A 14,274-nucleotide genomic window follows, 5' to 3' on the forward strand; every position below is an offset into this window, starting at 1 on the left:
CCCCTGTTTGACTAGTTGGTGCTCCTGCACCGCCTCCACATTTTATTTTATTTTTTATGAAAAAAAAACTCTGGAAAAAGAAATTCTAGATCAGAAAAGTCTCAAAATTTTCTTTAAAAATTTGCCAATTTTTATGAAATCCTATCAAACGAACCCTATCTAACACCATTTTATGGTAAACCAATTTTGAATTGAACAATGGAGATGAAAGCTCCTTAAATAGATTTAGAAAGACAATGTTTCTATCATTGAACAATCATGAACTAAAGAGAAAAATTGGTGTTTACCATACTGGTAAAGAAATCAACACATACAGCTGATGAACATGAACAGCAAAATTATATTCACAATAGTAGATGAATGATGATTTACAATGATCCTAGACAGGATATAAATACTACCGCCGAACCTTCCCGAAGGAGTCCGTTGGCCACAATTATTTTATCCGCTACAAACTATTTACCGCCGGAACCATCCAGTCGGCAACGGCGCCAAATGTTTACCGTACTGGTAAAGAAATCAACACATACAGCCGATGAACATGAACAGCAGAATTATATTCACAATAGTAGATGAATGATGATTTACAATGATCCCAGACGGGATATAAATACTACCGCCGAACCTTCCCGAAGAAGTCCGTCGGCCACAATTATTTTATCCGCTACAAACTATTTACCGCCGGACCGTCCGCTACAGAATACAGAAACACCACCGAACCGTCGGCTACAGAAACACCGCCGGACCATCGGCTACAGAAACATTGCCGGACCGTCGGCTACAAAAACATCGCCGGACCGTCAGCTACAGAATACAAAATACCGCCGAAACCATCCAGTCGGCTAACAATTGGAACTTACTAATAAACTAATGACTAACTAAGACGACCATTAAAGAAACATTACAATAATCTAGCACCCATTGATATTGGACATATACCAAAGATTAAGAAAACAAAGTCATTCATCTAAATTCCAAAGGTTTGACACCCTATAAAAAGGTTTTAGGTGAGGCAAGGTTGTTGGGTGAATAAAAGTTTTAAAGTAAATGGGAATCTAAAATATTATTTACTAGAATGATGCAAGAATGACATTAACTCATTGATTCTACCACAGTATCGACCTTTTTATTTACATTCTTTGATTGCATAATTATTGATAGATGTCATTGACATCTATGCAATACTGCATGCATCATTATTAATTTCATAATAACAGCTAGAGATTCTCTGATAGTGTAAATAGAATGAATAGGAAGTGTAACAATCCTAAAAGAACCAAGGATTTCTTAGTGATCCATTCTCTCAACATGTGATTACACAATCATTAATACATAAGACAAACAATGAATTATATTCCAACATAAAAAGAATCCTCAACCACTAAATATCCTTGACATTTCGTATTTAGTATGTGCTTGTATTTCTAAACTATTTTTCTATGAATCTCTGAATAGTTTAAGTGCTCAAACATATAATTGACAAAGAAGACCTTGAAAGGATAAGTCAGTATGAGAAGTAAATTACACCATCACTAGTCAAAACATTACTCTCAGCACATCCTTGAAAGCAACTGCAGATCCCTTAAAAACACCAAAGTTTTATGAAGATAAAGTTTAATTGGGATGATGGATTTATGGAAGAGGCCTACAAAAATTATAAATAAATGTCAGTGGCAGGTGTAAGCCAAATTCCACACCTCATCCTACCCACTTGTGCCAGCATGGGCATTTTGAAACAGCAAATATACATCAATTAAGACATTAAAGAACAGATGAAGTTTGTCAATTGTTGAAATTCCAATATGCATATTAAATGTTGGCATCAATTGTGCAGCCTAACTGTTTGACACAATGTCCCATGAGGACTTTATTGTACAGAACGCAATGCTTGCGAGATTTGCAGAAAATAGATTGCTGAAAAGACTTTCAAAACTATTGAACAGATACAATTGGCAGTTGTAAAGCAGATGAAACAACATTTGCCAGCATTCTCGCTGCTTATGCTAAATCAAAAAATTTAAAAGTGTATGGCTGTCCATCAAGCATAGTAGAGAGTCATTTTTTTTACAAAGGCTATTGTCGCAGCCGCCCTGACAGACATACATGCAAAACATGGGAGCACATACGAGGCATGCAAACTGTTTGACAAATTACCTCAAGAAGCAATAACCTGCAGAGAAGGAAAGTAAGTTGTTCGACAAATGCCTCAACAAAATGTGGCATCATGAAATATGATGATTGATGGATGCCCACAAAATGGAATTCTCGTGGAGGCTTTAAGGCTTTTCAAATAAATGCCTCAAGGTAATGCAGTTTCTGTTGGAAATTTGTTCAGCGCTCCCCTCAGGATTTGTGACAAGGGCTAAACCACCTCCTGTGTACTATAAGTTGCGTGGTTGTATCGAGCATTGATAGATTGGTCTTTTGGTGCAACAGCAACCCCACTCTAACAGTTTCATACAATGAAATCATAACAGAAAATTCCTCTCAATTTGGCTGATGTTTCAAGTGAACTGAAAATTCCTCTCAAATACCTTTGTGAGGACAACACCAATGGTTAACCGCGAAATTAGTTAAAGTTTCAAAATCTTTTTATGGAGAATATTTTAAAAGAGATTTTTACAATGTACTCTGATATATACTGCAGCTTTTCCCCTGGAAAAATATAAATGGCAAATCATACATACGGAGGGATTGAGGCAACTCGGATAAAAAAGGTTTCAAATGAAACTAAAGGTGAGTTTGATTATTTAGATGCAGAAATTGAGACCAAAGACTTACTTTATTTCGCACTCAAGCCAGAAATTCAAGTCAACAATAACATCAACTGAAACTGGGCTGAGCATCAAGAAATGATAGTTTTCTGGTGAAAGCAGGCAAAAACAAGAAACCAAACAAACTCTATAAAAAACCTAAATAGAAACTAAAATGCGCATTCATTCAACGAGGGCAATCAATCTCTAAACAACTGCAAAATATAAATTTGGCGAGAGAGAGAATCAGAAGAAAACATTGAGGATGAAGCAATGCAATCTCACCTAAACTCGTTCTGCTACCTCCACGAGCTCTTCTTCTCCGTTGTTTCAACTTCCAAGTTTCTACAGCTTGCTACAAATACCTTCGTAATCGAATTCTATTTTTTCAGCATCTCCCTCAACCAAGGTTTATTTTTTCTTTTTTCAGATAATTTCCTCTCTGAAATTTGGGTTATCTCTGGTAATACTTCTTCCTCCTTCCCTCACAAAGACATTTTACCCTACAGCATAACACTGGCACTTGCACTGAGAATAGATGCAATGGTATAGCTGATAGTTACGTGAGGTCGACGTTGATGTTTCTGCTCATAGAGAAACCATATAACTGGATCAAGGCACATGACATATTCATATGGACTTCCAAAAGTGAATACAAGATAACAATGTAGAAGCATTATGAATGTTTTTATAGTACACTAGGAAGTACATAAGAGAAAATTATGAAACCAAGAAAGCTGACTCACGATATCATACTTAAGCCCACATTGATAAAACCATCTCAAGAAAAGGGAATTGTGAAACCATGGTGGACAAGTGTTCTTAATGGTTTTTCAGTATACTTGGAAATACATAAGAGAAAATTATGCAACCATGGAAGCTGATTAAGGCACATGAGAAATGTAAGACAACATCATAATGCTATGCAAATTGAAGGAGTGAGGTGGCTAAGATAACAATAAAACAGAGGTTTCGATCCTTATCAGAATTCCAAATAAATAAAAATAAAAATAAAAGCCTTTTTCCCCTATAATTTATAAATAATTACATTTTATTAAACCACAACGATAGTCATATATTATTCTGCTCTTATACTCTCTGTATGCATATTTCGAGCAGGGAGTCTATTAAGAAGTTGACAATCACAATCCAATTACTATACAAAACTATTCATGTTTCTCCATGTAAGTACTGGCATTTTCATCCTTTCCTCTGGCCTCAATGAAGATTGATTAAAGGACTACATTGATTGCATACCGTGCTTCTTTCCTAGCTATTCTTGTAGACTGAGGCAGACTAAAAGATTGGAAAACAACTTTTCAGTATCAAAAATCACTTGCCTAGAGATGCTGTTATGTACGAAATCTGTTTACATGGATTATAGTTGTAATTCTCTGCAAAAGGGTACTCTTCAATAAAATCACAGTTAAAAAGCTTTTCAGGTGGATTTATGCTAACGAAGATCCTACATACTGCAATGTTTAATTCTTTGTTGGGGCAATCAAAAATTTTAATCCCACCAAACATGGACAATATGTAGTTATTGACTCAGACAGATCTGACATTCAAATCACTGAGACTTGTGTACTTCAGATTTAGGATATATCTTTAAATTTTTAAGCTTAGTGCAGAAAAAATCTGAAAAACTGAATGATTGTAATTTATAGCTAAACTCTTCAACAAGGAGCCTTTATTCCCATAGCATAACATTGCATCAGTGTAAAATGTGTATTGCAGATCTTCAAAAAATAAATTAATGCAAACAAATTTCCAGTATTAAACTTGCTCACATAACAATGTACATTTGTTTCTCAATAATGTTTGATCCATTGCGCTCTCTTTCAGTTTTTTAAGATCAAAACCAATTTGTTGCCTCCATTCTATTCTTGTTTGTCATCACTCTCTTCAATCCAATAAAAAAAATAACCACAACCATAAAATCTAAACAGAATGAAAATTTTCTTAATAAGAAATCTGAACAGAAGGATCTGACACTAACACAGCTATATGTCATTGTGGACGGATAGACGAGCTGAGACAAGTCGGTATCAGAAGCAAATCTTAACCTAGGCATTATTGGTTTTACAGTTTTACTCCGTCTGGTGGTAAAAGCTTAAAAAAGCTACAACTTTGTTTGTTATTTGGGGCATCCAAAATTTTGAATAGCAAATAACTTACATCCCTAAATGTCTATATAATCTTAAGATAGCACTGACTATCTAAGGAACACACCACCGGCAAAACATATTGTACAGAACTGTGGGACTGTGCTCCAAGCTATTTGGAGCGATTAAACACCCAAAACATTCAAATAAGCCATTTAGTGAACAAAACAATATGAATCAGAAAAAAATTAAGAAATGAATTGCGCCTTGCTAGAGGTGAAGACAATTAAATAATAACATTTCATCAAGATGGTATGGGACGGTAGGTAGTTAGAGAAGACAGAAGACCTGTCACCACCATTAAAGAAGGGAACGGCATCAATCCATTGACTAAATTCAGAATTGACCTATGTTAAAAATAAAATAAAATAAAATTGACATAAGACGAGCATTTTAAATTCATAAAAAAAGTACCCCTTTCCCAATAAAGATTTTCTATTACCACTTTTTAAGATTTAATAATCAATTTTCCACTTTCCATTACAAGTCACCACTATTTTAATCCTATAAAAGTATAAGGAGAGAAATGGATGCTCCACTGCTTTTGTTTGAATGTAACTAGCTCTTAAATATAATTATAAAATCTTAATACATGCTGAAAATCACAATAAGACTTCTGAATAAAGGGATCTTACACAATTATGCCATATTTGAAACTACAATTCTCAAATTAAAATCTGATCATACTGATGCAATATAGTTCCTAGATGAGACCTGGAAAATTTTTTGAGAAGCACCTTGTGGAAGGACTACACAATTGTAAAAAATACACTCATCGTTGGACATCATTATCTCAAGTATGTCACTTTGCAGAACAATAATGTAATGGACACCCAGGAATGCCCAAAAGCTGAACCAACTGCTGAAATTATATTAATTCTAAAAATGCTGCAATCAAGTACAAAGAGATGTATTCCAAAGGCCAAACCCTAAGGGAATGACGTCTAGAATGTTACGACAGAGAATGAACGTCCTGTATTGCCAAAAGAAGGGAGTGTGATTCACACATCCAAGCTCTTATCAAATGCAAGTTATAATCATCCGATGATCAGCAATGAGACTTTCAGCCCTATTTATCCTTTTTTTCATCCTTCTGGAAAGAACTAAACATTAATTAATTGCAAGAGCTAGAAGCTTCCTCCTTCCAATAATTAATGCATACCCTAGAAATTCCTCCTTGGCAATAATTAATTAAATCACGAGAAGCTTCCATCCTTCCAATAATTAATACATACCCTAGAAGCTATTAATACAAAGTCACCTTTTAATTTTAATTGAATGACTTTAATTTTTCGTATCCTCCACTTAGACTTTGGAGAACGTGAAGGCTAACTAAAGCTTGGGAACATTACAGTTCCGCCCCCCTTGAAATTGCTCTCCCTCAAGCAATCTTAGTCCTATTTGCTGTAGCACCTGCTCACTCTCCCAAGTAGCATCTTCCTCTGGCAGATATTTCCATTTGACTAAATATTCTTTAATCAACCTACTTCGCAGAGTCCTTTCCCCAGTATCCAGAATAGCCTCAAGAATTAATACAAGCTTTCCCTCCTCATCTAATGGTGATAATTCTGCTGAAGGCACAACTCTTTGTCTGATGGCTTTCTTAAGCCTTGACACATGAAACACATTATGCACCCGACTATTCTCTGGAAGCTCTATCTCATAAGCAACCTCACCCACCTTGCGGATCACTTCGTAGGGGCCATAAAACCTAGGCTTCAACTTCTCTGCTCCACTTTTCTTGAGTGATGACTGTCTATATGGTTGTAGCCTCAGGTAAACCATATCCCCAACTTCAAAACTACGCTCTATCGGGTGCTGGTCAGCATACAATTTTTGTTGATTTTGGGCTTGCTGTATATTCTCCTTGAGCACCCTCAAAATATCCTGACTATCCTGCAAGAAGTTTTTTGCTTTGGGCACTCCACTATCTCCCAAAACTAGATCCATGAAACTAGGTGCTTCATAACCATACAGTGCCATGAATGGAGTCATCTTAATGGACATATGATAAGTGGTGTTATAACAATACTCTCCTATATGTAACCATTTGACCCAAGCCCTCTGTTGTGTAGTCACATAATTCCTTAGATATCCTTCCACCCATTTATTCACAATTTCTGTCTGCCCATCTGTCTGTGGATGATAACTAGTGTTAGGTGTAAGTTCAGTACCACACAACCTAAACAGCTCTTGCCAAAAAGTGCTCATGAATTTACTATCCCTATCACTAACAATGAAAGTAGGTAGCCCATGTAATCTGAATATCTCTCTAAAGAAAAGATCAGCCACCTGTGCTGCTGTATAAGTGGATGGAATAGCAAAGAAGTGAGCAAACTTCGTCAGTCGGTCAACTATCACATAGATGCAATCTTTCCCTTATACTCGTGGTAACCCGGTGATGAAGTCCATGGAAATACTTTCCCATTTCCTATTTGGAATGGGCAAAGGTTGTAACAACCCTGCAAGATATGTGTGCTCTCCCTTATTCTGCTGGCAAATTGTACACTCCCTGACATTTTTTTGAACATCATCCTTGAGCCCTTTCCATGTGAACCTTTCACGGATCTGCCTGTAGGTCTTAAAGACCCCTAGATGTCCAGCTGTAGGTGCATCATGAAATGCCTTCAGTATTACTTCCTTAAATTGTGATGAAAGAATCAAATATATCCTGTCCTGAAACTTTATCAACCCATCCATCACTACATAGCGATCATCATGTATGGTGCCTACAATTACTCTAGAAGCCCAAGTGTCCCTCGCATATTCCTCTGTGATCTTATTTCTCCAAACTCCTGTAATCTCAGCTAGAGCACAAATATGAGGTCTCCTGGATAAGGCATCTGCAACCACATTCTTCTTACCTTTGACAAACTCAATGTCAAAGTCATAAGCCTGCAACTCCGTGATCCACTTATGTTGTCTATCATTCAAATCACGTTGGTTCATGAAGTATTTGATGCTGTTGTGATCGGTTTTGATAACAAACTTTCCCCCAACTAGGTAGGACCTAAACTTAGCCAATGCATGCATTATAGCCAACATCTCCCGATCATATATGGAATAGCTTCTCTCCACTCCACAAAGCTTCCTGCTCTCAAAAACAATGGGATGCTTCTCCTGCATCAAGACCGCTCCGATCCCATCTCCTAATGCATCACAATGAAGCTCAAATGGCTTTGTGAAATCTAGTAGAGCTAGTACTGGACAGGATGACATCACCTTCTTGAAATGATCAAAGCTTCTCTGAGCTGCCTCTGTCCATGTGAAGGCCCCTTTCCTGGTAAGGTCTGTCAAGGGTGTAGCGAGCTGTGAAAATCTTTTAACAAATCTCCTATAAAATCCACAGAGACCAAGGAATCCCTTAAGCTCTATAAGATTTGTTGGAGTAGGCCAATCAACAATAGCCCTAATCTTTTCAGGATCTACCCGAACTCCCTCTACACTGATAATATGTCCAAGATATAGTAGCTCAGTCATCCCAAACTCACACTTAGACTCCTTGGCATACAATGATTCTTTTTCCAAAGTAGACAACACCATCTCAAGATGTTGTAAATGCTCCTCCCAAGTCTTACTAAAAACTAAAATGTCATCAAAGAAAATCAAAACAAATCTCCTAAGTTGCTCCCTAAATACCTGATTCATGCAATTCTGGAATGTAGCAGGGGCATTGGTTAGCCCAAATGGCATAACCAAAAACTCGAAGTGGCCATAGTGACACCGAAAAGCTGTCTTTACAATGTCCTCCTCCCTCATCCTGATCTGATGATACCCTGACCATAGATCAATCTTTGTAAAAAAGCATGCACCATGTAACTCATCAATTAGCTCATCTATTCGTGGGATGGGATATCTGTTTTTAATGGTCTTCATGTTTAATGCCCTATAATCAATGCACATGCGCATTGTCCCATCCTTCTTTTGTACCAAATCTACTGCTGAAGCAAAGGGACTCTTACTAGGCCTAATATGCCCTATTTCCAACAACTCCTTAATTGCCTTCTCTATCTCATCCTTATGTTTCTTAGGATGACGATAGGGAGTAATCATGACTGGTTTGGCTCCCTCTTCAAGCTCAATAACACGTTCTATCCCTCTGTTAGGAGGAACCCCATGAGGAATCTTGCCAAATACCTTAGTGTGCCTGTCAAGTATCTCCTGAATCTCTGGTGGATGACTCTTCACCTATGGCTCTTGTGAAGTTGGCATAGTGAAGCATTCTGCTGCCCACTCTATGTTACTATGCCGAAAAAAATTTTGAATTCTCCTCAGGGAAACTACTCTGCAACTCCCATTTGAAAGTCCTCTAAGTACCACAGTTCTTCCCTCATGCTAAAACTTCATCTCCAATTTTGCTAGGTTAAGTGTGGACTCTACTAGTGAGGCCATCCATACCATGCCAAGGATGATATCATAGTCTTCCATGTCTACCACATTGAACTCATCTTCCAACTCATAGCCATCTCCAAACTTGATATGAAGATTAGATATCTTCTGAGTGCATAATATTTTTTCACCATTAGCTACCATAACTCTAAATCTAGCGTGCTCCTCAGTTTGTAGACCTCTCTTGGCTACAAATTGTGCATCTATAAAATTATGTGTAGCCCCAGTGTCAATGAGTGAGATCACTTTCTGCCCTTGGATAGTACCTCTGACCTTAAATGTGATTGCCTTATGAGCCCCCGTTAATCGTGCTAATGACTTCTCATCCTCAGGAATGCTGCTCTCCTCTATAGTGCTATCCTCATCTGAATCTAAGTGTTGATCCTCTCTCTCTGACTGTGACTCTTTTGCTGAGAAATACTCCATTTGATTTGCCTTAGCCTTGAGAGGACACTTATGAGATAAATCCCAAGGCTCTCGACAATGAAAACATAACTTTTTCTTTCTTAAATCATTCAAGGTGTCATTATCCAACTTATCTCTTTTGGGCTGAGCAACCTTGTGAAAAGGTTTTTTGTCCTTCTCCTTGTCCTTTTTCATATAAGAATCCTTGTGCTGAAATCTGCTCCTAAATGAAGAAGGGGCTAAGTCACGAGCCTTTTTAGTGGCCTCCTGCAACGTACCTGGGTCATGTCCCTTGACCCAATCTCGCAAGGGTTCTGAGAATCCATCCATAAACAATACTACTAACCTCCTCTCTGAAATATCTATGACCAACACAGCTAACCTCTGAAACTCACTGATATATGTTTCAACTGATCCCCATTGCTTGAGTTGTGCCAGCTCCTTAAACTGTAATTCAGGATCCCTAGTATCAAATCTCTCTATGAGCTTTTCAGTGAACTCCTCATAAGATGTTATCTGATTATGTCCCAAGGTTACCATGCCATGGTGCCACCACTCATGTGCTGGTCCATCCAAGTGAATAGCTGCATACTTTATAGCCTCCTCTTCAGATATATAAGATTCAGCTGCAAGTATGTATCCATCTTCTGCACCCAAGCTCGTGCGGTCATCTTCCCTGAAGCATCATAATAAGGTAAAGAAAGTTTCCCCACTTTTTTTCTCAACTCAAAGTTTTGACTTCGCCCTCCTGATCTGGGCATGTGTCTCATGCTCAAGTCCAAGTAATCTCTAAGAGAGATATCCGCCTAAAACTCTGGCCCACTGGCCTCCCAATCCCTCCTAAACTGATCATGTAACTCTAAAATCTGTGGTTCATTAATCGGTTGAACTGGTTCTCTGGGTGGAAAGGTGGGTAGAAGAGGTCTCGAGCTAGTTGTTCGAGTTTGCCGTGCAACATGTCTAAAGTTATCAGCCTCATTTCCATTGTTGTCATGTCCATTATTACCATTAATGTTGTCTCGGCCTCCATTATCATTACCCCTATTATTGTTGTTCCAATTGTTGGCATCACCTGGATTAATATTGATGCCCATCTATCTAGCCATTAGCTTTAACATCGTATCCATTCACCTATTTTGCTCCTCTAATGTACCCAGTAACCTGAATATTACATTTTCTTGGTCGGAACTGGTAGTTCTATCATCTCGATCACCCATGTTGCTGTCTTGTTCAAAGAATGTCTCCTCTGTGTCTGTATGACTGGATTGTATGTCCCTCTGCACAAACGAACTATCCCGTTCGTTAAGCAAGTCCGAACTCCTACTTTGTCTTGCTCTGGTATTGCGAAAATTATAAATCCCTTGTCGCATGCTCAAACATAAATGTTGAAGATCTCCACAGGATGGCAGGACTTATAGCTCTGATACCACTGTAATGGACACCCAAGAATGCCCAAAAGCTGAACCAACTGCTGAAATTATATTAATTCTAAAAATGCTGCAATCAAGTACAAAGAGATGTATTCCAAAGGCCAAACCCTAAGGGAATGATGTCTAGAATGTTACAACAGAGAATGAACGTCCTCTATTGCCAAAAGAAGGGAGTGTGATTCACACATCCAAGCTCTTATCAAATCCAAGTTATAATCATCCGATGATCAGCAATGAGACTTTCAGCCCTATTTATCCTTTTCTTCATCCTTCTAGAAGGAACTAAACATTAATTAATTGCAAGAGCTAAAAGCTTCCTCCTTCCAATAATTAATGCATACCCTAGAAATTCCTCCCTGACAATAATTAATTAAATCAGGAGAAGCTTCCGTCCTTCCAATAATTAATACATACCCTAGAAGCTATTAATACAAAGTCACATTTTAATTTTAATTGAATGACTTTAGTTTTTCTTATCCTCCACTTAGACTTTGGAGAACGTGAAGGCTAACTAAAGCTTGGGAACATTACAAATAACAGGTCCAATAGGTAGGTGGTCACATGGAAAATAGAACTGGTATTCTCAAATGTTGATATAATGCAAAAAAAAATGATAATTTGTCCATATTCCTTTTGTACTAAGGTTGGTATGAAAAGGAGTGAAGCAAACCTTTACAAATGGCAACATGCATGCTCCTTAACGTCTACGAATTCTCCCTCGTCAACAAACTGGAAATATTTGAGTTGGTATCCGTTCCAATTCTTTGACTGCTTTTACAGTTCCAAGGTTTCTGCAACCTACACTTCCATGTTTTCCTTTTCTGAAAACTATGGACTCTTTTGGATTGAGCCTATCTCATCTTGCCTCTGACACAGATCGTGTCTCTGATAATAACATTATGTAGGCCATTATTCACAATTTGCACAAAACTGAATACTGCAAGTGAAAAACTATCTTCGGGTTGTGGACAGAGTCTTTTTTAGAGAGGAGATGGAAAACTAATCAAAAGAAGAAATGGTTTGCAATATACTCCCCAAAATTAACAACCCGTGCTTCTTCAGTTCTCTATATTTCGGAGAATATTTATAAGGTATCCTTATTAATATTTTCTAATTCATGATTAGCAGTACTAAATAAGTAGACAAATTTGCACTTTTAATTTATGATTGTATCATGTATCTTCCATTTCAATCTATATATATCCATATTTTCACAGCTCCTTTCTATGTGTGTATATTTAGAAGAGTATTGGTTATGGCTGTAACAATATGAACAGTTTGCATACATTGAAGAAGCAGGGATGCATACAAGACATTTGGTTTGAATTTCACTACATGAATCTGAACAGTGTTTGTAAATTTCCTTTTTTTTTAATGTCGTTATGGTTAATATAATTGATGACAATATAGATTTTAAAAATATCTTTATACAATCTTTCTGAATTTTGTGGCATGCATAAATTAAGCTCTGATGTAACCAAATATGCACTCAAAACTTACATCCAATCCATCTTCAATTTTAAGAAATAAATTTGCAGGTCAACTATAATTTAAGTGGATCTACTATTGCTTTCCTTTTATATTATTAAAAGCAAAAAAAACAATGTTAATATTTCTTCAAAAAGAATTTATTTTTCTTTCTTTTTAATGGCTATCCTTGAACCTCAACACTCTGCCTCGCAAAATATCCAGTGGACTTGTTTCAAAACAGGTATAGATGCTGTAAAATTGCATGACGGAAGATTGGTACTTCTCTACAATACAACATCACACGGAGAGCTCAAAGTTGTTGTATCAGATGATGATAGAGACTCATGAAAGCAGGTTCTTACACTGCAGGACTAATTCTTCCACACGCTTCTCACCTATCCCTATTAAATATTCCTCGAAATCAACCTTTATCGCAACATGAAGAAGCCCCTCAACTATTCTCTCAAGCGCTTCTACAAACATTCAGTTTCCGTTCCAAAGATTTTAACAGAGTCTTTCATATTAATAATTTTTGGTGAAGCCATATTGCAAGCTTGAATTATATAGAGATACAGAGATGAGATATCTTATATTGTTCGCCAAAAGGTTTCTTCGCTCATCTTCAATGATCCCATGTAATATCTAAAGTTATTGAGCAAAGCATTTTAACAATGGGTAAATTTCTCTTAAAATCAATTACATACTCATTTGCACAGTGATACGGAAGTTGGGTACCCTCTACTGCGTTTCTCTGAGCTGTTATGTCAAACAGTTTGCCTACCTTATCAGAGAGTCTTCCAGTGTGGCATGAGATGTCTACAGCAGAGTAAGAATGCGAGATGGCATATTGGGCCACAAAAGAACAACCAAAACAGTTCAAACACAAATTTTATATGATTCATCAAATAAAATCATGAACCTGGATAATACAAACGGTTTACAAAAACTCCAGTTCTTGCCCACATAGAACTGTTTGGCTATCCAAACCCAGGAGACACTGCAGACATTCATACTAGAATGCTAAAAATCATTCAGGAATAGAGAACAAACATGAAAAACATGTCTGAAAGGTGTCCAACAGAGTCCGAGAGTTTCAAAGACACCTGTCGCAGGACTTGCAAAGAACAGAGATCCGTTATTTTCTGCGAACAAGAAGGGCGATCAAAGGCAGAGCAAGAGGATGGAGAAACAGACCTATGGGAGCCACATCAGCTACCCTAATGGTGGGAAGTAGCTTGTGGTTGCAGTGCCCTCATCTCGAAACAGGCCAAACACACCCTGCAAATGATGCCAACAAATTGGAGTTGAGGTCGGAAGCGGTAGACAGGGTCGCCAAATCTGTTTCCGTCCGCAGCGTCAGATCCCGGTGGCCCGTGCCCCCGTTAAAAAAGACTAAGCAGCACTTGTATCATGAAGGTGCGATGGTTATAAGCAAGGCATTCTTTCTGTAATATGTTAGAAGATTTTTGGTTTTTTTTTTTTAAATAAGTCCAAAGAAATGAAACTGAATTATATATAGATCAACAAGGACGCATAGCGTCTAGTTCTTGCCATTGTTATTGTAGTAGTCAGGCTATTTATGTGCATATTTGAATTGTAGAAATTTGAAGTAAAATAATAGTAACTTGGTTTTGACATCTTTATATTTCATCAATTAAATTT

At 37.4% G+C, this 14,274-nt stretch overlaps 1 protein-coding gene across 8 annotated transcripts in view; it reads right to left on the reverse strand.

Annotated features, from left to right (window-relative positions):
• The window catches only part of MED21 (mediator 21), a 76,584-nt gene extending 62,571 nt beyond the window's left edge, over nucleotides 1–14,013 (reverse strand). For 6 of the 8 annotated variants that reach the window (XR_016355336.1, XM_089796732.1, XM_089796730.1 and 3 more), the window contains exons 1-2: nucleotides 13,807–14,013; nucleotides 3,039–3,337 (exon numbers count right to left, since the gene is read on the reverse strand). The gene's annotated coding sequence lies outside the window, so the exon portion shown is untranslated. The remainder of the gene's footprint in view (nucleotides 1–3,038; nucleotides 3,338–13,806) is intronic. The other 2 variants (XM_089796733.1, XM_089796729.1) reach the window with 1 other exon arrangement.
• Between the last annotated feature and the right edge of the window lie 261 nt (nucleotides 14,014–14,274).

This window comes from Cupressus sempervirens, chromosome 8, assembly GCF_028749045.1.
Source record: "Cupressus sempervirens isolate cs-2001-9-10 chromosome 8, ASM2874904v1, whole genome shotgun sequence".
Taxonomy (NCBI): Eukaryota; Viridiplantae; Streptophyta; class Pinopsida; order Cupressales; family Cupressaceae; genus Cupressus; species Cupressus sempervirens.